Here is a 27,733-nt window from a genome sequence, read left to right as displayed (position 1 = left end):
TCTTCAGACGCTATTTCCTAGCAAGGAAGTGTCGCATTTACATTCATTTGAAGTGTAGACGAGGAATACATGACACTTCGCATATCATATTATATCTTACCATGAAACATAGAAATGAGATTCGATATCGCGTTTCAAGAATCATAAGAGCTCTATTGCTACGATACGGAGACATCTGCAAACGCTATTTCCTTGCAAGCAAGTGTCGCATTTACATTCATTTGAAGTGCAGACGAGGAATACATGACACTTCGCAAATCATATTATACCTTACCATGAAACATAGAAATGAGATGCAATATCGCTTTTTAAGAATCATAAGAACTCTATTGCTACGATACGTAGACATCTGCAAACGCCATTTCCTTGCAAGGAAGTGTCGCATTTACATTCATTTGAATCGTAGACGAGGAATGCATAACACTTCGCAATGAATATTATATCTTATTATGAAACATAGATATGAGATGCAATATCTCGTTTTAAGAAGCATTTGAACTCTATTGTTTCGATACGTAGGCATCTGCAAACACTATTTCCTTGCAAGGAAGTGTCGCATTTACGTTGATTTGAAGCGTAGACGAGGAATGCATAACACTTCGCAATGAATATTATATCTTACCATGAAACATAGAAATGAGGTGCGATATCGCGTTTTAAGAAGCATTAGAAATCTATTGCTACGATACCTAGACATCTTCAGACGCTATTTCCTAGCAAGGAAGTGTCGCATTTACATTCATTTGAAGTGTAGACGAGGAATACATGACACTTCGCATATCATATTATATCTTACCATGAAACATAGAAATGATATGCGATGTCGCGTTTTAAGAATCATAAGAACTCTATTGCTACGATACCTAGACATCTTCAGACGCTATTTCCTAGCAAGGAAGTGTCGCATTTACATTCATTTGAAGTGTAGACGAGGAATACATGACACTTCGCATATCATATTATATCTTACTATGAAACATAGAAATGATATGCGATGTCGCGTTTTAAGAATCATAAGAACTCTATTGCTACGATACGTAGACATCTGCAAACGCTATTTCCTTGCAAGGAAGTGTCGCATTTACATTCATTTGAATCGTAGACGAGGAATGCATAACACTTCGCAATGAATATTATATCTTATTATGAAACATAGATATGAGATGCAATATCGCGTTTTAAGAAGCATTAGAAATCTATTGCTACGATACGTAGACATCTGCAAACGCTATTTCCTAGCAAGGAAGTGTCGCATTCACATTCATTTGAAGTGTAGACGAGGAATACATAACACTTCGCAAATCATGTTATATCTTACCATGAAACATAGAAATGAGATGCGATATCGCGTTTTAAGAATCATAAGAACTCTATTGCTACAATACGTAGACATCTGCAAACGCTATTTCCTTGCAAGGAAGTATCGCATTTACATTCATTTGAATCGTAGACGAGGAATGCATAACACTTCGCAATGAATATTATATCTTATTATGAGACATAGATATGAGATGCAATACCTCGTTTTAAGAAGCATTTGAAGTCTATTGCTTCGATACGTAGACATCTGCAAACGCTATTTCCTTGCAAGGAAGTGTCGCATTTACATTCATTTGAATCGTAGACCAGGAATGCATAACACTTCGTAATGAATATTATATCTTATCATGAAACATAGATATGAGATGCAATATCTCGTTTTAAGAAGCATTTGAACTCTACTGCTTCGATACGTAGATATGTGCAAACGCTATTTCCTAGCATGGAAGTGTCGCATTTACATTCATTTGAAGTGTAGACGAGGAATACATGACACTTCGCATATCATATTATATCTTACCATGAAACATAGAAATGAGATGCGATATCGCGTTTTAAGAATCATAAGAACTCTATTGCTACGATACGTAGACATCTGCAAACGCCATTTCCTAGCGAGGAAGTGTCGCATTTACATTCATTTGAATAATAGACCAGGAATGCATAACACTTCGTAATGAATATTATATCTTATCATGAAACATAGATATGAGATGCAATATCTCGTTTTAAGAAGCATTTGAACTCTACTGCTTCGATACGTAGATATGTGCAAACGCTATTTCCTAGCAAGGAAGTGTCGCATTTACATTCATTTGAATCGTAGACCAGGAATGCATAACACTTCGTAATGAATATTATATCTTATCATGAAACATAGATATGAGATGCAATATCTCGTTTTAAGAAGCATTTGAACTCTATTGCTTCGATACGTAGATATGTGCAAACGCTATTTCCGTGCAAGGAAGTGTCGCATTTACATTCATTTGAAGTGTAGACGAGGACTACATGACACTTCGCATATCATATTATATCTTACCATGAAACATAGAAATGATATGCGATATCGCGTTTTAAGAATCATAAGAACTCTATTGCTACGATACGTAGACATCTGCAAACGCCATTTCCTTGCAAGGAAGTGTCGCATTTACATTCATTTGAATCGTAGACGAGGAATGCATAACACTTCGCAATGAATATTATATCTTACCATGAAACATAGAAATGAGGTGCGATATCGCGTTTTAAGAAGCATTAGAAATCTATTGCTACGATACGTAGACATCTGCAAACGCTATTTCCTAGCAAGGAAGTGTCGCATTTACATTCATTTGAAGTGTAGACGAGGAATACATAACACTTCGCAAATCATATTATATCTTACCATGAAACATAGAAATGAGATGCGATATCGCGTTTTAGGAAGCATTAGAAAACTATTGCTACGATACGTAGACATCTGCAAACGCCATTTCCTAGCGAGGAAGTGTCGCATTCACATTCATTTGAAGTGTAGACGCGGAATACATAACACTTCGCAAATCATGTTATATCTTACCATGAAACATAGAAATGAGATGCGATATCGCGTTTTAAGAATCATATGAACTCTATTGCTACGATACGTAGACATCTGCAAACTCTATTTCCTTGCAAGGAAGTGTCGCATTTACTTTCATTTGAATCGTAGACGTGGAATGCATAACACTTCGCAATGAATATTATATCTTATCATGAAACATAGATATAAGATGCAATATCTCGTTTTAAGAAGCATTTGAACTCTATTGCTTCGATACGTAGCCATCTGCAAACGCTATTTCCTTGCAAGGAAGTGTCGCATTTACATTCATTTGAATCGTAGACCAGGAATGCATAACACTTCGTAATGAATATTATATCTTACCATGAAACATAGAAATGAGATGCGATATCGCGTTTTAAGAAGCATTAGAACTCTATTACTACGATACGGAGACATCTGCAAACGCTATTTCCTTGCAAGCAAGTGTCGCATTTACATTCATTTGAAGTGCAGACGAGGAATACATGACACTTCGCAAATCTTATTATACCTTACCATGAAACATAGAAATGAGATGCAATATCGCGTTTTAAGAATCATAAGAACTCTATTGCTACGATACGTAGACATCTGCAAACGCTATTTCCTTGCAAGGAAGTGTCGCATTTACATTCATTTGAAGCGTAGACGAGGAATACATGACACTTCGCATATCATATTATATCTTACCATGAAACATAGAAATGAGATGCGATATCGCGTTTTAAGAATCATAAGAACTCTATTGCTACGATACGTAGACATCTGCAAGCGCTATTTCCATGCAAGGAAGTGTCGCATTCACATTCATTTGAAGTGTAGACGAGGAATACATAACACTTCGCAAATCATATTATATCTTACCATGAAACATAGAAATGAGATGCGATATCGCGTTTTAAGAATCATAAGAACTCTATTGCTACGATACGTAGACATCTGCAAGCGCTATTTCCATGCAAGGAAGTGTAGCATTCACATTCATTTGAAGTGTAGACGAGGAATACATAACACTTCGCAAATCATATTATATCTTACCATGAAACATAGAAATGAGATGCGATATCGCGTTTTAAGAATCATAAGAACTCTATTGCTACGATACGTAGACATCTGCAAACGCTATTTCCTTGCATGGAAGTGTCGCATTTACATTCATTTGAATCGTAGACGAGGAATGCATAACACTTCGCAATGAATATTATATCTTATTATGAAACATAGATATGAGATGCAATATCTCGTTTTAAGAAGCATTTGAACTCTATTGCTTCGATACGTAGGCATCTGCAAACGCTATTTCCTTGCAAGGAAGTGTCGCATTTACATTCATTTGAAGCGTAGACGAGGAATGTATAACACTTCGCAATGAATATTATATCTTACCATGAAACATAGAAATGAGATGCGATATCGCGTTTTAAGAAGCATTAGAACTCTATTGCTACGATACCTAGACATCTTCAGACGCTATTTCCTAGCAAGGAAGTGTCGTATTTACATTCATTTGAAGTGTAGACGAGGAATACATGACACTTCGCATATCATATTATATCTTACCATGAAACATAGAAATGAGATGCGATATCGCGTTTTAAGAATCATAAGAACTCTATTGCTACGATACGGAGACATCTGCAAACGCTATTTCCTTGCAAGCAAGTGTCGCACTTACATTCATTTGAAGTGCAGACGAGGAATACATGACACTTCGCAAATCATATCATACCTTACCACGAAACATAGATATGAGATGCAATATCTCGTTTTAAGAAGCATTTGAACTCTATTGCTTCGATACGTAGGCATCTGCAAACGCTATTTCCTTGCAAGGAAGTGTCGCATTTACATTCATTTGAAGCGTAGACGAGGAATGCATAACACTTCGCAATGAATATTATATCTTACCATGAAACATAGAAATGAGATGCGATATCGCGTTTTAAGAAGCATTAGAAATCTATTGCTACGATACGTAGACATCTGCAAACGCTATTTCCTAGCAAGGAAGTGTCGCATTCACATTCATTTGAAGTGTAGACGAGGAATACATAACACTTCGCAAATCATGTTATATCTTACCATGAAACATAGAAATGAGATGCGATATCGCGTTTTAAGAATCATAAGAACTCTATTGCTACGATACGTAGACATCTGCAAACGCTATTTCCTTGCAAGGAAGTGTCGCATTTACATTCATTTGAATCGTAGACGAGGAATGCATAACACTTCGCAATGAATATTATATCTTATTATGAAACATAGATATGAGATGCAATATCTCGTTTTAAGAAGCATTTGAACTCTATTGCTTCGATACGTAGACATCTGCAAACGCTATTTCCTTGCAAGGAAGTGTCGCATTTACATTCATTTGTATCGTAGACGAGGAATGCATAACACTTCGCAATGAATATTATATCTTATTATGAAACATAGATATGAGATGCAATATCTCGTTTTAAGAAGCATTTGAACTCTATTGCTTCGATACGTAGGCATCTGCAAACGCTATTTCCTTGCAAGGAAGTGTCGCATTTACATTCATTTGAAGCGTAGACGAGGAATGCATAACACTTCGCAATGAATATTATATCTTACCATGAAACATAGAAATGAGATGCGATATCGCGTTTTAAGAAGCATTAGAAATCTATTGCTACGATACGTAGACATCTGCAAACGCTATTTCCTAGCAAGGAAGTGTCGCATTCACATTCATTTGAAGTGTAGACGAGGAATACATAACACTTCGCAAATCATGTTATATCTTACCATGAAACATAGAAATGAGATGCGATATCGCGTTTTAAGAATCATAAGAACTCTATTGCTACGATACGTAGACATCTGCAAACGCTATTTCCTTGCAAGGAAGTGTCGCATTTACATTCATTTGAAGTGTAGACGAGGAATACATAACACTTCGCAAATCATATTATATCTTACCATGAAACATAGAAATGAGATGCGATATCGCGTTTTAAGAAGCATTAGAACTCTATTGCTACGATACCTAGACATCTTCAGACGCTATTTCCTAGCAAGGAAGTGTCGCATTTACATTCATTTGAAGTGTAGACGAGGAATACATGACACTTCGCATATCATATTATATCTTACCATGAAACATAGAAATGATATGCGATATCGCGTTTTAAGAATCATAAGAACTCTATTGCTACGATACGGAGACATCTGCAAACGCTATTTCCTTGCAAGCAAGTGTCGCATTTACATTCATTTGAAGTGCAGACGAGGAATACATGACACTTCGCAAATCATATTATACCTTACCATGAAACATAGAAATGAGATGCAATATCGCGTTTTAAGAATCATAAGAACTCTATTGCTACGATACGTAGACATCTGCAAGCGCTATTTCCATGCAAGGAAGTGTCGCATTCACATTCATTTGAAGTGTAGACGAGGAATACATAACACTTCGCAAATCATATTATATCTTACCATGAAACATAGAAATGAGATGCGATATCGCGTTTTAAGAATCATAAGAACTCTATTGCTACGATACGTAGACATCTGCAAACGCTATTTCCTTGCAAGGAAGTGTCGCATTCACATTCATTTGAATCGTAGACGAGGAATGCATAACACTTCGCAATGAATATTATATCTTATTATGAGACATAGATATGAGATGCAATACCTCGTTTTAAGAAGCATTTGAAGTCTATTGCTTCGATACGTAGACATCTGCAAACGCTATTTCCTTGCAAGGAAGTGTCGCATTTACATTCATTTGAATCGTAGACCAGGAATGCATAACACTTCGTAATGAATATTATATCTTATCATGAAACATAGATATGAGATGCAATATCTCGTTTTAAGAAGCATTTGAACTCTACTGCTTCGATACGTAGATATGTGCAAACGCTATTTCCTAGCATGGAAGTGTCGCATTTACATTCATTTGAAGTGTAGACGAGGAATACATGACACTTCGCATATCATATTATATCTTACCATGAAACATAGAAATGAGATGCGATATCGCGTTTTAAGAATCATAAGAACTCTATTGCTACGATACGTAGACATCTGCAAACGCCATTTCCTAGCGAGGAAGTGTCGCATTTACATTCATTTGAATAATAGACCAGGAATGCATAACACTTCGTAATGAATATTATATCTTATCATGAAACATAGATATGAGATGCAATATCTCGTTTTAAGAAGCATTTGAACTCTACTGCTTCGATACGTAGATATGTGCAAACGCTATTTCCTAGCAAGGAAGTGTCGCATTTACATTCATTTGAATCGTAGACCAGGAATGCATAACACTTCGTAATGAATATTATATCTTATCATGAAACATAGATATGAGATGCAATATCTCGTTTTAAGAAGCATTTGAACTCTATTGCTTCGATACGTAGATATGTGCAAACGCTATTTCCGTGCAAGGAAGTGTCGCATTTACATTCATTTGAAGTGTAGACGAGGACTACATGACACTTCGCATATCATATTATATCTTACCATGAAACATAGAAATGATATGCGATATCGCGTTTTAAGAATCATAAGAACTCTATTGCTACGATACGTAGACATCTGCAAACGCCATTTCCTTGCAAGGAAGTGTCGCATTTACATTCATTTGAATCGTAGACGAGGAATGCATAACACTTCGCAATGAATATTATATCTTACCATGAAACATAGAAATGAGGTGCGATATCGCGTTTTAAGAAGCATTAGAAATCTATTGCTACGATACGTAGACATCTGCAAACGCTATTTCCTAGCAAGGAAGTGTCGCATTTACATTCATTTGAAGTGTAGACGAGGAATACATAACACTTCGCAAATCATATTATATCTTACCATGAAACATAGAAATGAGATGCGATATCGCGTTTTAGGAAGCATTAGAAAACTATTGCTACGATACGTAGACATCTGCAAACGCCATTTCCTAGCGAGGAAGTGTCGCATTCACATTCATTTGAAGTGTAGACGCGGAATACATAACACTTCGCAAATCATGTTATATCTTACCATGAAACATAGAAATGAGATGCGATATCGCGTTTTAAGAATCATATGAACTCTATTGCTACGATACGTAGACATCTGCAAACTCTATTTCCTTGCAAGGAAGTGTCGCATTTACTTTCATTTGAATCGTAGACGTGGAATGCATAACACTTCGCAATGAATATTATATCTTATCATGAAACATAGATATAAGATGCAATATCTCGTTTTAAGAAGCATTTGAACTCTATTGCTTCGATACGTAGCCATCTGCAAACGCTATTTCCTTGCAAGGAAGTGTCGCATTTACATTCATTTGAATCGTAGACCAGGAATGCATAACACTTCGTAATGAATATTATATCTTACCATGAAACATAGAAATGAGATGCGATATCGCGTTTTAAGAAGCATTAGAACTCTATTGCTACGATACGGAGACATCTGCAAACGCTATTTCCTTGCAAGCAAGTGTCGCAGTTACATTCATTTGAAGTGCAGACGAGGAATACATGACACTTCGCAAATCTTATTATACCTTACCATGAAACATAGAAATGAGATGCAATATCGCGTTTTAAGAATCATAAGAACTCTATTGCTACGATACGTAGACATCTGCAAACGCTATTTCCTTGCAAGGAAGTGTCGCATTTACATTCATTTGAAGCGTAGACGAGGAATACATGACACTTCGCATATCATATTATATCTTACCATGAAACATAGAAATGAGATGCGATATCGCGTTTTAAGAATCATAAGAACTCTATTGCTACGATACGTAGACATCTGCAAGCGCTATTTCCATGCAAGGAAGTGTCGCATTCACATTCATTTGAAGTGTAGACGAGGAATACATAACACTTCGCAAATCATATTATATCTTACCATGAAACATAGAAATGAGATGCGATATCGCGTTTTAAGAATCATAAGAACTCTATTGCTACGATACGTAGACATCTGCAAGCGCTATTTCCATGCAAGGAAGTGTAGCATTCACATTCATTTGAAGTGTAGACGAGGAATACATAACACTTCGCAAATCATATTATATCTTACCATGAAACATAGAAATGAGATGCGATATCGCGTTTTAAGAATCATAAGAACTCTATTGCTACGATACGTAGACATCTGCAAACGCTATTTCCTTGCATGGAAGTGTCGCATTTACATTCATTTGAATCGTAGACGAGGAATGCATAACACTTCGCAATGAATATTATATCTTATTATGAAACATAGATATGAGATGCAATATCTCGTTTTAAGAAGCATTTGAACTCTATTGCTTCGATACGTAGGCATCTGCAAACGCTATTTCCTTGCAAGGAAGTGTCGCATTTACATTCATTTGAAGCGTAGACGAGGAATGCATAACACTTCGCAATGAATATTATATCTTACCATGAAACATAGAAATGAGATGCGATATCGCGTTTTAAGAAGCATTAGAACTCTATTGCTACGATACCTAGACATCTTCAGACGCTATTTCCTAGCAAGGAAGTGTCGTATTTACATTCATTTGAAGTGTAGACGAGGAATACATGACACTTCGCATATCATATTATATCTTACCATGAAACATAGAAATGAGATGCGATATCGCGTTTTAAGAATCATAAGAACTCTATTGCTACGATACGGAGACATCTGCAAACGCTATTTCCTTGCAAGCAAGTGTCGCACTTACATTCATTTGAAGTGCAGACGAGGAATACATGACACTTCGCAAATCATATCATACCTTACCATGAAACATAGATATGAGATGCAATATCTCGTTTTAAGAAGCATTTGAACTCTATTGCTTCGATACGTAGGCATCTGCAAACGCTATTTCCTTGCAAGGAAGTGTCGCATTTACATTCATTTGAAGCGTAGACGAGGAATGCATAACACTTCGCAATGAATATTATATCTTACCATGAAACATAGAAATGAGATGCGATATCGCGTTTTAAGAAGCATTAGAAATCTATTGCTACGATACGTAGACATCTGCAAACGCTATTTCCTAGCAAGGAAGTGTCGCATTCACATTCATTTGAAGTGTAGACGAGGAATACATAACACTTCGCAAATCATGTTATATCTTACCATGAAACATAGAAATGAGATGCGATATCGCGTTTTAAGAATCATAAGAACTCTATTGCTACGATACGTAGACATCTGCAAACGCTATTTCCTTGCAAGGAAGTGTCGCATTTACATTCATTTGAATCGTAGACGAGGAATGCATAACACTTCGCAATGAATATTATATCTTATTATGAAACATAGATATGAGATGCAATATCTCGTTTTAAGAAGCATTTGAACTCTATTGCTTCGTGTGACGTCAGGCGTACCGCCTGCCACCCATCAACCTCCTCGCACCCCCCAGCATCAACCCCTGGACGCATGCAACCAGCCAAACTGGTCTGCAGAACCAGCAACTGGAAGTGTTCGCGCACGCATACCTGCACGCGCTCACCAAGTTCCGCTGCCTCACTCGCACCGCCGGGTATACCTGTCTCGCTCGCACCAGGCACCATTGTCTCACTCGCACCGCCGAGTATACCTGTCTCGCTCGCACCAGGCACCATTGTCTCACTCGCACCGCCGAGTATACCTGTCTCGCCCGCACCAAGGACAGGCAGCCCTATCTCCCTCGCACCGAGGATTCCGTCCTGCAGGAAGACGTAGCCGCAGCCCATCACCTGAATGGGGACTTTTCCAATTCCGGGAACAGGATCTGCTAGAACCTGTATATTACTTCTAAGCTAGTACATACATACTATATCATGACGCATATATCTTTATATAAGAATTCCTAGATCTAAGTTATACACGACACGAATGTAAGACACAAACAACACACACATAATTCTAAGTCCATATTGTATTAGCTCATAAGTCAAACGCGTAAGATGCGTCCGGCCAGCGACATGCGCCGCTAGCCCCACCACGAGCCGCGAGTCCCCACTCGCTGGACCGCGAGCTCCCCTCCACGAGACGCGAGTCCCCCACTCGCGGGACCGCGATCTCCCTACCACAAGCGTCCGCGACCGTAGCGCCTCGCGAACCGAGGAGGTCCGAGACGCGTCTCCAGAGCGACACTCTGACTCGAGATCTCCTACCGATTAGTCGAAACTTCTAGTTCTAGATCATTAGCCGCCTCAATGTGGGGTTCAGGCATCGCGTTTCTATTTCCATTTTAACTTAGTCTTAGTCTTAGAATAATTCCAATTCTTGTATACTTTAAACTTAGAATATATTTTATTTTTATTTTTACTATATCCAAGTACAAGTTCTTTTACCAAGTTTACTATTTCCATATCCTTTAATTTTATCAAGTGTTTATAATACTAGTTCTACTTTTAACATTACATTTAACTACGAATTCTTCCACGGGTTCTTCCATACAACTGGGGTTGCTCTTCATCACCTTGAAGGAGTATAGAAATCGGCTTGGTGACGTTGAGATAGAGCGGACCGCCGCTTATCCTTCAGATCTTAGTCGAAAGTACAGAAAAACCTGGTGAATGAATCGTGCTTCCGGTTTGCGAAGAACGCGACGTGCGGGTAGGAAGAATTTCTTACGATCACTTGTACGTGAATATTTGGAGGACGTTCCGAGAATCCTCGTATACCAGCGACCGGCCTTCGCACCAGCCCAGCCGCCGCTTTCCGAAGCGACCGTCAACGCTTTCGATCCAGACACCACGACGCATCACGCCGATTCTGCCACTTTCGCAGCCGAAGCTGCTACAATTACCGCCGGAGCCTCTGCATCACCGCTGAATTCCGACTGCCGTCCTTCTCTTCACTGGCGACTGATCGAGATTTCCGTAGCAGCCAACCGACCGAGCTCCGCTACGATCCCAGCGAACGATCCTCGACGCCGCTTCTACGTACAGATCGAGAGAGAAATCATCGAAAGGTAGGGTCATTCTCTTATTATCGCGAGTGTTTTCGCTAGTGTCGCGTCAGCCGAAATTGTCGGACCCGGTCTTAACGCGTTCCCGCGGACCGAATTACCGAAAAATAGGCTCGTGTCGTAAAGCCTCCGGAGCAACGGAAAATAGTTTCGCCGGACGTGACATATACTTGGTGACAGCGGTGGGATTATCGCGCTTACCTTTCGGAAATTCCGCTGTAAAGGTACGTGAACAGCCATGGCAACGCGCACGCCAACGAAACGCACGCGATTACAACTCCAAAGAGACGCCGCGAACGAAACAGAACACCGCCGAACTCTTGAATTTCACGATGCGGTCGCCACAGACGCCGCCGCCGCGCCCGCAAATCCTATACCCTCGACATCCGCAAACCACGATAAGGATCAAACGATAGCTCATTTAAGCCGACAGATTGATTTATTACGCCAAGAATTAGATTCTATACGCGCCAGTCAACCTAGCAACGCCGAAGCTATCTCTTTGGGTACACCGCGTACGCATACATTTGCATCGTCCGCATCAGAAGTATTAACGCCTCAAACAGATAAGCTTTCATTTCGCGAAGCAATAGAAAGCGTTCCAATATTTGACGGAAAGAATATATCGGTATTACAATTTATCCGTGCTTGCAAACGGGCGAAGGAGTTAGTTTCACCCGAAAGCGAACCGTCCCTTACCAAGGTTATTATTAATAGACTGAGGGGTCGCGCATACCTGGCCGTCGAGGACGAGGCTTGCACTACAATTAGACAATTAGGGGATATATTGCGCGCAGTTTTCGGGTCTACTAAGTCGACAGACCATTACCGTGGCGAATTAACAAATACGTTTATGCGCCCCAACGAACACATTCTTGATTTTATCGGTCGTATCAAAGATTTAAGGAACGCCGCGATCGACTGTGAACGCTATGACACGATCGAACTTATCAATTCGCGCTCGGGAATAGATGCACTCGCTCTAAGATGTTTTTGCGATGGACTGATCCCCGAGATAAGGTTGTCTATGAATTCTCGAATTTACGAATCCCTTAATGATGCGTTTGCCCATGCGAAGGAGCTTTACCGTCGTTACGAATTGGACAAGGAAAGGCTCGTTGTTCCGCGTCCCCGTAACGAAACACCAACCTTCGAACATCATACCGGTATTTCATGTAGTAAATGTAACAGTAGAAACCATACCACGCGCGAATGCAGGTATAATGACAATAGCCCTAGACCGTCCATTACTTACCCTCGCGAGGAACCACCGAGGGACGTACGCCGCTATCGCGAGGAAAAACCCCAAGTAACGGGACCGCCGCGCGGTCAATACGCGCCCCGTGACCGCTCCGGACTCGTGTGCAGGTACTGCAAATTTTCAGGCCATACGATAGAGGAGTGCCGAAAGCGTCAATTTAACAACGCTATTAACAATAGAGCGATCGAAAATAATATCCGCCCGCAACAGGGAAACGCGAACGGCCTCCCAACCAGCCGCGAGACGGTACGCGAGGCCGCATTCAAAAGACATGTTCTCGCGTTAACGAAAGACCACGAGGAGATAGAAAACATAGAGCCGCTGTAAATATCACCGGCAAGACCAGCGTCCCGACAGTAGTAATTAACTCAAAGTCTCTAACGCAATCCGTGATTATGATGATAGATACGGGAGCTGAAATTAACGTAATTAAAGAGAACGCCCTTAGGGAAAATATTCAGGTAAACCGAGCCGAACAATTAACGATCACCGGGGTTACCGAAGGCACCGTTGCCACGCTAGGAACGGTCACCTTACAAATATTTTCGCGCGACGTACCATTTAACGTTGTAAGCTCTAATTTTCCAATTAAAACCGCCGGTATTTTAGGCTCTAGTTTCTGCGCGGATGCAGATATATCTTTTAAGAATAAGTACATCCTTTGGCACGGTAACCGTATACCGTTCGCAAGCCAAAAGGATATTATAGAAAATATAATACTTCCTCCGCGAACAAATTCCGGCATACGCGTCCGGGTAATTAACTCTGACGTCGAACAAGGAATTATCCCCAGAATTGAACTCGCGAAGGGAGTATACTTCGGAAACGCAATTGTTCGTGTCCGAAGAGGATACGCGGTAACGCGTATAATTAACGCTACTGATAGCGAGGTAACTATCCCTGTACCTAGCGTACACATAGATCCTCTCCCTGTATCCGATTCAATACAAAAGCTAAATCCATCTCTGTATCCTCTGTTTTCCAATTCCGACTCGAAAAAGACATTTCCAGATCCAAAAGTACAAAACACTGCATCCAATTACGCTAAATCTGCCAACGCCGAGTCTCAAAAACCCACAGATTTTTTTTCAAATACCAATAGACACTCGAACCGTCGAGTAAATATTCAACACCATTGCATAGCAGATAAAGTCAATTCTAAGAACCCCAGAGCTGGGAACATAAACAAACCAACGTACGCCGATATTCTCACGCGAAATTCGAAACCAGCGATAGAACGAAACGTCTCAAGTGCTACGCAACCCGAAACCAGGTTCGATAAGATAGTCTCCGCTTTGCGTCTCGACCACCTCAACGAGGAAGAGAGAAACGACATCCACAAATTAATTTTCGACACGCAAGACTTGTTCCACTTACCCGGCGACAAATTAGGGTATACTAATGTTACGTCTCATCGCATTCCAACAGTCAATGATCAACCGGTTAACGTTAAGCAATATAGATTTCCACCGATTCATAAGCAGGAGATACAAAAACAAATAGAGCAACTTCTAAACGATGAAATCATTAAGCCTTCCAAATCGCCATACAATTCCCCGCTCTGGGTTGTTCCTAAAAAACCGGATTCCGCAGGAAACAAGAGGTGGCGCGTCGTAATTGATTACCGCGGATTAAACGAACGATCAATTGCCGATGCATACCCTCTCCCCTGCATAACGGAAATTCTGGACCAACTGGGCAGTGCAAAATACTTTAGCACTTTTGATCTGGCCAGTGGTTTCCACCAGATTCCGATGCATCCTTCTGATGCCGCGAAAACCGCGTTTTCCACTCCACACGGACATTTTGAATTCCAACGAATGCCATTCGGATTACGCAATGCCCCAGCCACGTTCCAACGGCTTATGGATAGTGTGTTGACCGGACTGCAAGGAAACGAAATGTTCGTTTATTTAGACGATATCGTCCTTTACGCTAGCTCATTACAGGAACATAAGACAAAATTCAACAAACTCGCGGAACGACTACGAGCCGCTAACCTCGTATTACAACCGGATAAATGCGAATTCTTGCGTCGAGAAGTCAATTACCTAGGTCACGTTATCAGTGAAAATGGCGTCAAACCAGACCCAAACAAAGTTCGCGCCGTAAAAGATTTCCCAAGACCGCAAAATCCGAAACAGGTGAAACAATTCCTAGGTCTCGCCGGCTACTACCGCCGATTCATTGCGAATTTTTCTGCACTGGCTAAACCGTTGACTAATTTGTTAAAAAAGGATGCAAAATTTATATGGCGTAATAACCACGAAGATGCGTTTGTAACACTCCGTGATATGCTCTGTGAAGCGCCAATATTACAATACCCCGACTTTACCAAACCATTTATAATAACATCAGATGCATCCGCCGACGCAATTGGCGCCGTGTTAAGTCAAGGCCCAATAGGAAGAGATCTACCAATCGCCTATACTTCTCGATTGTTGAATGGCGCCGAGAGGAATTACTCAACAATTGAAAAGGAGTGTCTGGCGATTATATACGCGGTACATTTCTTCAGGCCATACATATACGGTAAGTCATTCAAGCTGGTGACCGATCACAGGCCACTAGTTTGGATGAATTCGGTAAAGGATCCATCAAGCAGATTAATTCGTTGGCGTCTTAAATTAGCTGAATATGAATACGAAATTGTTTATAAACCGGGAAAGATCAACATGAACGCTGACGCGTTGTCTCGCAATCCCGTCACAGTCCAACCAATTTCCAATCCTATAGATTCCGAAGACGATCTTTTCGATATCCGTCGACCATCCTCATCCTCAAATCTTCTTGCACCACCTCCAACGCCAGTATCCTCTTCCGAAAACATCAGTACTTCTTACCGACCGACAGAAGAAAGACAGCCTACTTTATCGACATCACCCGCGGAATTACCGACAACTGATAACGACCCGAACGTACGTCAACGCCCACTGTTTGTACCGACTAGGGACCCCATTGCAGCACGTCGCGATAACTTAGTCATTTTCATAACCAAGGGAGGCCGCCCATATGATCGAGGCGCCCTAGAACTTCAAAAATTGGACAAATTCTTTCAACATAGGGACCACATCACACTAGCGAGAGCTAAAGTGAACGAAAACGGTGGTTATTACCAAATCTCATTACCAGTAACCGAACATGAGAAAAAAGGAATAGACAATGAAATACTATTAGAAGCATTGAGATCACTATATGATGTTGTTACAGAGCTCCAAATTCAAACATTTAGTATCTCTCAGGGTGCAATAGGAACCGTAGCATTTTTACAAATTAAAAGAATCTTACTAGATCTATTTTTCGAGTCAAACGTACAAATAACCGTTTGTCAAGGTTTAGTACAAATCCCACCACCGGAGCAAAGACAGCAAATAATCCGGGAGAATCATGACACGCCAATCGGTGGACATAAAGGAATAAATAAAACTTACTCTAGAATACGCGAAAGACATTTTTGGCCTAACATGAAAACGGACATACAAACACACATAGAAAACTGCGACCAATGTCAAAAACAAAAACTAACACGAGTAAAGACACGACAACCCCTTACGCTTACAGACACTCCCGGCACCGCTTTCGAGAAAATATCTATGGATGTTATGGGTCCCTTACCTCCAACTCCAGACGGATTCAATAACATTCTCACCATACAATGCCTCCTAACTAAATATTCCCTGGCCATTCCACTCAAACGGACCACAGCCGTAGACATCGCCGACGCCTTTATAACACAATTCATATGTCAATTCGGATGTCCCAAAGGTATCCTTACGGACCAGGGATCAAACTTTATTAATTCACTGATGAAAACGATCGCGAAAAGGTTCAAAATCCAACAATTTAAGACAACAGCATTTCACCCTCAGACCAATGGCTCTGTCGAAAGGTCACATCACGTACTCGCAGAGTACTTAAAGCAATTTATCGGGAATCGTAACAACTGGGAGAAATGGCTCCCATTCGCGATGCTCTCATATAACACGAGCACGCACGAAGGTACACGATACACTCCGTACGAGCTCGTATACGGTAAGGTCGCCAGACTCCCCTCATCAATACCGTTCCGCGATACATCAGAAAATGAATCATATGCCAATTACCTCGACGAATTAACAGACCGAATAAGAACGTCACAAGAAATCGCAAAACAAAATCTCGACGGAGCGAAAGTCCGTGCTAAATTCTATTATGATAAGAAGTTGAATGTACAGAAATTCCAAGTAGGACAATGGGTGTACTTACTTCGAGAACCACTGAAACACAAATTTCAGTCCCAGTACACAGGCCCATACAAAGTCTTGGAAGTTCTAAGCAACCATAATGTTAAGATTAATGTAAAAGGTAGACCTAAGGTAGTACATAGTAATAAGTTGAAAATCTGCAAGCGTTTGCAGAAAAACACTGTAAGCATGATCGAAAGTACGAACAATGAAAGCAGTAGTAGTGTACAGTGCACCCCAAACACAAAAACTGAAAATCATGATAAACTATATGTAAAAGATACCCCTAAAGACTCGTCAAAAGAGCAAAGTGAAACAAGTGCCCCCAGTGTAGTGCCATGCAACAGGGCCAGCACATCAGCAGCACAGCATCCGCTGCAACCGCAGCATCCACCGCACTCTCCGTATCCAGAGAAATTACGAGAACAAAGGCAGGACAAGGGCCATGGAAAGGAAGGCATCCACCCACAATTCGCCATTCGAACGAGACAACGCAACGATCCAGCTACAGTCCAGAGATTTCGGCATTGCCGAAATTCTTTCTCAATGGGGGGAGGTGTGACGTCAGGCGTACCGCCTGCCACCCATCAACCTCCTCGCACCCCCCAGCATCAACCCCTGGACGCATGCAACCAGCCAAACTGGTCTGCAGAACCAGCAACTGGAAGTGTTCGCGCGCGCATACCTGCACGCGCTCACCAAGTTCCGCTGCCTCACTCGCACCGCCGGGTATACCTGTCTCGCTCGCACCAGGCACCATTGTCTCACTCGCACCGCCGAGTATACCTGTCTCGCTCGCACCAGGCACCATTGTCTCACTCGCACCGCCGAGTATACCTGTCTCGCCCGCACCAAGGACAGGCAGCCCTATCTCCCTCGCACCGAGGATTCCGTCCTGCAGGAAGACGTAGCCGCAGCCCATCACCTGAATGGGGACTTTTCCAATTCCGGGAACAGGATCTGCTAGAACCTGTATATTACTTCTAAGCTAGTACATACATACTATATCATGACGCATATATCTTTATATAAGAATTCCTAGATCTAAGTTATACACGACACGAATGTAAGACACAAACAACACACACATAATTCTAAGTCCATATTGTATTAGCTCATAAGTCAAACGCGTAAGATGCGTCCGGCCAGCGACATGCGCCGCTAGCCCCACCACGAGCCGCGAGTCCCCACTCGCTGGACCGCGAGCTCCCCTCCACGAGACGCGAGTCCCCCACTCGCGGGACCGCGATCTCCCTACCACAAGCGTCCGCGACCGTAGCGCCTCGCGAACCGAGGAGGTCCGAGACGCGTCTCCAGAGCGACACTCTGACTCGAGATCTCCTACCGATTAGTCGAAACTTCTAGTTCTAGATCATTAGCCGCCTCAATGTGGGGTTCAGGCATCGCGTTTCTATTTCCATTTTAACTTAGTCTTAGTCTTAGAATAATTCCAATTCTTGTATACTTTAAACTTAGAATATATTTTATTTTTATTTTTACTATATCCAAGTACAAGTTCTTTTACCAAGTTTACTATTTCCATATCCTTTAATTTTATCAAGTGTTTATAATACTAGTTCTACTTTTAACATTACATTTAACTACGAATTCTTCCACGGGTTCTTCCATACAACTGGGGTTGCTCTTCATCACCTTGAAGGAGTATAGAAATCGGCTTGGTGACGTTGAGATAGAGCGGACCGCCGCTTATCCTTCAGATCTTAGTCGAAAGTACAGAAAAACCTGGTGAATGAATCGTGCTTCCGGTTTGCGAAGAACGCGACGTGCGGGTAGGAAGAATTTCTTACGATCACTTGTACGTGAATATTTGGAGGACGTTCCGAGAATCCTCGTATACCAGCGACCGGCCTTCGCACCAGCCCAGCCGCCGCTTTCCGAAGCGACCGTCAACGCTTTCGATCCAGACACCACGACGCATCACGCCGATTCTGCCACTTTCGCAGCCGAAGCTGCTACAATTACCGCCGGAGCCTCTGCATCACCGCTGAATTCCGACTGCCGTCCTTCTCTTCACTGGCGACTGATCGAGATTTCCGTAGCAGCCAACCGACCGAGCTCCGCTACGATCCCAGCGAACGATCCTCGACGCCGCTTCTACGTACAGATCGAGAGAGAAATCATCGAAAGGTAGGGTCATTCTCTTATTATCGCGAGTGTTTTCGCTAGTGTCGCGTCAGCCGAAATTGTCGGACCCGGTCTTAACGCGTTCCCGCGGACCGAATTACCGAAAAATAGGCTCGTGTCGTAAAGCCTCCGGAGCAACGGAAAATAGTTTCGCCGGACGTGACACTACGTATCGTAGCAATAGAGTTCTTATGATTCTTAAAAAGCGATATTGCATCTCATTTCTATGTTTCATGGTAAGGTATAATATGATTTGCGAAGTGTCATGTATTCCTCGTCTGCACTTCAAATGAATGTAAATGCGACACTTGCTTGCAAGGAAATAGCGTTTGCAGATGTCTCCGTATCGTAGCAATAGAGCTCTTATGATTCTTGAAACGCGATATCGAATCTCATTTCTATGTTTCATGGTAAGATATAATATGATATGCGAAGTGTCATGTATTCCTCGTCTACACTTCAAATGAATGTAAATGCGACACTTCCTTGCTAGGAAATAGCGTCTGAAGATGTCTAGGTATCGTAGCAATAAAGTTCTAATGCTTCTTAAAACGCGATATCGTATCTCATTTCTATGTTTCACGGTAAGATATAATATGATTTGCGAAGTGTTATGTATTCCTCGTCTACACTTCAAATGAATGTAAATGCGACACTTCCTTGCAAGGAAATAGCGTTTGCACATATCTACGTATCGAAGCAATAGAGTTCAAATGCTTCTTAAAACGAGATATTGCATCTCATATCTATGTTTCATGATAAGATATAATATTCATTACGAAGTGTTATGCATTCCTGGTCTACACTTCAAATGAATGTAAATGCGACACTTCCTTGCTAGGAAATAGCGTTTGCAGATGTCTACGTATCGTAGCAATAGATTTCTAATGCTTCTTAAAACGCGATGTCGCATCTCATTTCCATGTTTCATGGTAAGATATAATATTCATTGCGAAGTGTTATGCATTCCTCGTCTACGCTTCAAATGAACGTAAATGCGACACTTCCTTGCAAGGAAATAGAGTTTGCAGATGTCTACGTATCGTAGCAATAGAGTTCATATGATTCTTAAAACGCGATATCGCATCTCATTTCTATGTTTCATGGTAAGATATAACATGATTTGCGAAGTGTTATGTATTCCACGTCTACACTTCAAATGAATGTGAATGCGACACTTCCTCGCTAGGAAATGGCGTTTGCAGATGTCTACGTATCGTAGCAATAGTTTACTAATGCTTCCTAAAACGCGATATCGCATCTCATTTCTATGTTTCATGGTAAGGTATAATAAGATTTGCGAAGTGTCATGTATTCCTCGTCTGCACTTCAAATGAATGTAAATGCGACACTTGCTTGCAAGGAAATAGCGTTTGCAGATGTCTCCGTATCGTAGCAATAGAGTTCTTATGATTCTTAAAACGCGACATCGCATATTATTTCTATGTTTCATGGTAAGATATAATATGATATGCGAAGTGTCATGTATTCCTCGTCTACACTTCAAATGAATGTAAATGCGACACTTCCTTGCTAGGAAATAGCGTCTGAAGATGTCTAGGTATCGTAGCAATAGTTTTCTAATGCTTCCTAAAACGCGATATCGCATCTCATTTCTATGTTTCATGGTAAGATATAATATGATTTGCGAAGTGTTATGTATTCCTCGTCTACACTTCAAATGAATGTAAATGCGACACTTCCTTGCAAGGAAATAGCGTTTGCACATATCTACGTATCGAAGCAATAGAGTTCAAATGCTTCTTAAAACGAGATATTGCATCTCATATCTATGTTTCATGATAAGATATAATATTCATTACGAAGTGTTATGCATTCCTGGTCTACGATTCAAATGAATGTAAATGCGACACTTCCTTGCAAGGAAATAGCGTTTGCAGATGGCTACGTATCGAAGCAATAGAGTTCAAATGCTTCTTAAAACGAGATATTGCATCTTATATCTATGTTTCATGATAAGATATAATATTCATTGCGAAGTGTTATGCATTCCACGTCTACGATTCAAATGAAAGTAAATGCGACACTTCCTTGCAAGGAAATAGAGTTTGCAGATGTCTACGTATCGTAGCAATAGAGTTCAAATGCTTCTTAAAACGAGATATTGCATCTCATATCTATGTTTCATGATAAGATATAATATTCATTACGAAGTGTTATGCATTCCTGGTCTACGATTCAAATGAATGTAAATGCGACACTTCCTTGCTAGGAAATAGCGTTTGCAGATGTCTACGTATCGTAGCAATAGATTTCTAATGCTTCTTAAAACGCGATATCGCACCTCATTTCTATGTTTCATGGTAAGATATAATATTCATTGCGAAGTGTTATGCATTCCTCGTCTACGATTCAAATGAATGTAAATGCGACACTTCCTTGCAAGGAAATGGCGTTTGCAGATGTCTACGTATCGTAGCAATAGAGTTCTTATGATTCTTAAAAAGCGATATTGCATCTCATTTCTATGTTTCATGGTAAGGTATAATATGATTTGCGAAGTGTCATGTATTCCTCGTCTGCACTTCAAATGAATGTAAATGCGACACTTGCTTGCAAGGAAATAGCGTTTGCAGATGTCTCCGTATCGTAGCAATAGAGCTCTTATGATTCTTGAAACGCGATATCGAATCTCATTTCTATGTTTCATGGTAAGATATAATATGATATGCGAAGTGTCATGTATTCCTCGTCTACGCTTCAAATGAACGTAAATGCGACACTTCCTTGCAAGGAAATAGAGTTTGCAGATGTCTACGTATCGTAGCAATAGAGTTCATATGATTCTTAAAACGCGATATCGCATCTCATTTCTATGTTTCATGGTAAGATATAACATGATTTGCGAAGTGTTATGTATTCCTCGTCTACACTTCAAATGAATGTGAATGCGACACTTCCTCGCTAGGAAATGGCGTTTGCAGATGTCTACGTATCGTAGCAATAGTTTTCTAATGCTTCCTAAAACGCGATATCGCATCTCATTTCTGTGTTTCATGGTAAGATATAACACGATTTGCGAAGTGTTATGTATTCCTCGTCTACACTTCAAATGAATGTAAATGCGACACTTCCTTGCTAGGAAATAGCGTTTGCAGATGTCTACGTATCGTAGCAATAGATTTCTAATGCTTCTTAAAACGCGATGTCGCATCTCATTTCCATGTTTCATGGTAAGATATAATATTCATTGCGAAGTGTTATGCATTCCTCGTCTACGCTTCAAATGAACGTAAATGCGACACTTCCTTGCAAGGAAATAGCGTTTGCAGGTGCCTACGTATCGAAGCAATAGAGTTCAAATGCTTCTTAAAACGAGATATTGCATTTCATATCTATGTTTCATGGTAAGGTATAATATGATTTGCGAAGTGTCATGTATTCCTCGTCTGCACTTCAAATGAATGTAAATGCGACACTTCCTTGCATGGAAATAGCGTTTGCAGATGTCTACGTATCGTTGCAATAGAGTTCTTATGATTCTTAAAGCGCGATATCGCATCTCATTTCTATGTTTCATGGTAAGATATAATATGATATGCGAAGTGTCATGTATTCCTCGTCTACACTTCAAATGAATGTAAATGCGACACTTCCTTGCTAGGAAATAGCGTCTGAAGATGTCTAGGTATCGTAGCAATAGAGTTCTTATGATTCTTAAAACGCGATATTGCATCTCATTTCTATGTTTCATGGTAAGGTATAATATGATTTGCGAAGTGTCATGTATTCCTCGTCTGCACTTCAAATGAATGTAAATGCGACACTTGCTTGCAAGGAAATAGCGTTTGCAGATGTCTCCGTATCGTAGCAATAGAGTTCTTATGATTCTTAAAACGCGATATCGCATCTCATTTCTATGTTTCATGGTAAGATATAATATGATATGCGAAGTGTCATGTATTCCTCGTCTACACTTCAAATGAATGTAAATGCGACACTTCCTTGCTAGGAAATAGCGTCTGAAGATGTCTAGGTATCGTAGCAATAGAGTTCTAATGCTTCTTAAAACGCGATATCGCATCTCATTTCTATGTTTCATGGTAAGATATAATATGATTTGCGAAGTGTTATGTATTCCTCGTCTACACTTCAAATGAATGTAAATGCGACACTTCCTTGCAAGGAAATAGCGTTTGCACATATCTACGTATCGAAGCAATAGAGTTCAAATGCTTCTTAAAACGAGATATTGCATCTCATATCTATGTTTCATGATAAGATATAATATTCATTACGAAGTGTTATGCATTCCTGGTCTACGATTCAAATGAATGTAAATGCGACACTTCCTTGCAAGGAAATAGCGTTTGCAGATGTCTACGTATCGAAGCAATAGAGTTCAAATGCTTCTTAAAACGAGATATTGCATCTTATATCTATGTTTCATGATAAGATATAATATTCATTGCGAAGTGTTATGCATTCCACGTCTACGATTCAAATGAAAGTAAATGCGACACTTCCTTGCAAGGAAATAGAGTTTGCAGATGTCTACGTATCGTAGCAATAGAGTTCATATGATTCTTAAAACGGGATATCGCATCTCATTTCTATGTTTCATGGTAAGATATAACATGATTTGCGAAGTGTTATGTATTCCTCGTCTACACTTCAAATGAATGTGAATGCGACACTTCCTCGCTAGGAAATGGCGTTTGCAGATGTCTACGTATCGTAGCAATAGTTTTCTAATGCTTCCTAAAACGCGATATCGCATCTCATTTCTGTGTTTCATGGTAAGATATAACACGATTTGCGAAGTGTTATGTATTCCTCGTCTACACTTCAAATGAATGTAAATGCGACACTTCCTTGCTAGGAAATAGCGTTTGCAGATGTCTACGTATCGTAGCAATAGATTTCTAATGCTTCTTAAAACGCGATGTCGCATCTCATTTCCATGTTTCATGGTAAGATATAATATTCATTGCGAAGTGTTATGCATTCCTCGTCTACGCTTCAAATGAACGTAAATGCGACACTTCCTTGCAAGGAAATAGCGTTTGCAGATGCCTACGTATCGAAGCAATAGAGTTCAAATGCTTCTCAAAACGAGATATTGCATTTCATATCTATGTTTCATGGTAAGGTATAATATGATTTGCGAAGTGTCATGTATTCCTCGTCTGCACTTCAAATGAATGTAAATGCGACACTTCCTTGCATGGAAATAGCGTTTGCAGATGTCTACGTATCGTAGCAATAGAGTTCTTATGATTCTTAAAGCGCGATATCGCATCTCATTTCTATGTTTCATGGTAAGGTATAATATGATTTGCGAAGTGTCATGTATTCCTCGTCTGCACTTCAAATGAATGTAAATGCGACACTTGCTTGCAAGGAAATAGCGTTTGCAGATGTCTCCGTATCGTAGCAATAGAGTTCTTATGATTCTTAAAACGAGATATTGCATCTCATATCTATGTTTCATGATAAGATATAATATTCATTACGAAGTGTTATGCATTCCTGGTCTACGATTCAAATGAATGTAAATGCGACACTTCCTTCCAAGGAAATAGCGTTTGCAGATGTCTACGTATCGAAGCAATAGAGTTCAAATGCTTCTTAAAACGAGATATTGCATCTCATATCTATGTTTCATGATAAGATATAATATTCATTGCGAAGTGTTATGCATTCCTCGTGTACGATTCAAATGAAAGTAAATGCGACACTTCCTTGCAAGGAAATAGAGTTTGCAGATGTCTACGTATCGTAGCAATAGAGTTCATATGATTCTTAAAACGCGATATCGCATCTCATTTCTATGTTTCATGGTAAGATATAACATGATTTGCGAAGTGTTATGTATTCCTCGTCTACACTTCAAATGAATGTGAATGCGACACTTCCTCGCTAGGAAATGGCGTTTGCAGATGTCTACGTATCGTAGCAATAGTTTTCTAATGCTTCCTAAAACGCGATATCGCATCTCATTTCTGTGTTTCATGGTAAGATATAACACGATTTGCGAAGTGTTATGTATTCCTCGTCTACACTTCAAATGAATGTAAATGCGACACTTCCTTGCTAGGAAATAGCGTTTGCAGATGTCTACGTATCGTAGCAATAGATTTCTAATGCTTCTTAAAACGCGATGTCGCATCTCATTTCCATGTTTCATGGTAAGATATAATATTCATTGCGAAGTGTTATGCATTCCTCGTCTACGCTTCAAATGAACGTAAATGCGACACTTCCTTGCAAGGAAATAGCGTTTGCAGATGCCTACGTATCGAAGCAATAGAGTTCAAATGCTTCTTAAAACGAGATATTGCATTTCATATCTATGTTTCATAATAAGATATAATATTCATTGCGAAGTGTTATGCATTCCTCGTCTACGATTCAAATGAAAGTAAATGCGACACTTCCTTGCATGGAAATAGCGTTTGCAGATGTCTACGTATCGTAGCAATAGAGTTCTTATGATTCTTAAAAAGCGATATTGAATCTCATTTCTATGTTTCATGGTAAGGTATAATATGATTTGCGAAGTGTCATGTATTCCTCGTCTGCACTTCAAATGAATGTAAATGCGAGACTTGCTTGCAAGGAAATAGCGTTTGCAGATGTCTCCGTATCGTAGCAATAGAGCTCTTATGATTCTTGAAACGCGATATCGAATCTCATTTCTATGTTTCATGGTAAGATATAATATGATATGGGAAGTGTCATGTATTCCTCGTCTACACTTCAAATGAATGTAAATGCGACACTTCCTTGCTAGGAAATAGCGTCTGAAGATGTCTAGGTATCGTAGCAATAGAGTTCTAATGCTTCTTAAAATGCGATATCGCATCTCATTTCTATGTTTCATGGTAAGATATAATATGATTTGCGAAGTGTTATGTATTCCTCGTCTACACTTCAAATGAATGTAAATGCGACACTTCCTTGCAAGGAAATAGCGTTTGCACATATCTACGTATCGAAGCAATAGAGTTCAAATGCTTCTTAAAACGAGATATTGCATCTCATATCTATGTTTCATGATAAGATATAATATTCATTACGAAGTGTTATGCATTCCTGGTCTACGATTCAAATGAATGTAAATGCGACACTTCCTTGCAAGGAAATAGCGTTTGCAGATGTCTACGTATCGAAGCAATAGAGTTCAAATGCTTCTTAAAACGAGATATTGCATCTTATATCTATGTTTCATGATAAGATATAATATTCATTGCGAAGTGTTATGCATTCCACGTCTACGATTCAAATGAAAGTAAATGCGACACTTCCTTGCAAGGAAATAGAGTTTGCAGATGTCTACGTATCGTAGCAATAGAGTTCATATGATTCTTAAAACGCGATATCGCATCTCATTTCTATGTTTCATGGTAAGATATAACATGATTTGCGAAGTGTTATGTATTCCTCGTCTACACTTCAAATGAATGTGAATGCGACACTTCCTCGCTAGGAAATGGCGTTTGCAGATGTCTACGTATCGTAGCAATAGTTTTCTAATGCTTCCTAAAACGCGATATCGCATCTCATTTCTGTGTTTCATGGTAAGATATAACACGATTTGCGAAGTGTTATGTATTCCTCGTCTACACTTCAAATGAATGTAAATGCGACACTTCCTTGCTAGGAAATAGCGTTTGCAGATGTCTACGTATCGTAGCAATAGATTTCTAATGCTTCTTAAAACGCGATGTCGCATCTCATTTCCATGTTTCATGGTAAGATATAATATTCATTGCGAAGTGTTATGCATTCCTCGTCTACGCTTCAAATGAACGTAAATGCGACACTTCCTTGCAAGGAAATAGCGTTTCCAGATGCCTACGTATCGAAGCAATAGAGTTCAAATGCTTCTCAAAACGAGATATTGCATTTCATATCTATGTTTCATGGTAAGGTATAATATGATTTGCGAAGTGTCATGTATTCCTCGTCTGCACTTCAAATGGATGTAAATGCGACACTTCCTTGCATGGAAATAGCGTTTGCAGATGTCTACGTATCGTAGCAATAGAGTTCTTATGATTCTTAAAGCGCGATATCGCATCTCATTTCTATGTTTCATGGTAAGGTATAATATGATTTGCGAAGTGTCATGTATTCCTCGTCTGCACTTCAAATGAATGTAAATGCGACACTTGCTTGCAAGGAAATAGCGTTTGCAGATGTCTCCGTATCGTAGCAATAGAGTTCTTATGATTCTTAAAACGAGATATTGCATCTCATATCTATGTTTCATGATAAGATATAATATTCATTAC

This window comes from Xylocopa sonorina, unplaced genomic scaffold (genome assembly GCF_050948175.1).
Source record: "Xylocopa sonorina isolate GNS202 unplaced genomic scaffold, iyXylSono1_principal scaffold0059, whole genome shotgun sequence".
NCBI classification, from domain to species: Eukaryota; Metazoa; Arthropoda; class Insecta; order Hymenoptera; family Apidae; genus Xylocopa; species Xylocopa sonorina.
This window is presented reverse-complemented; position numbering follows the sequence as displayed.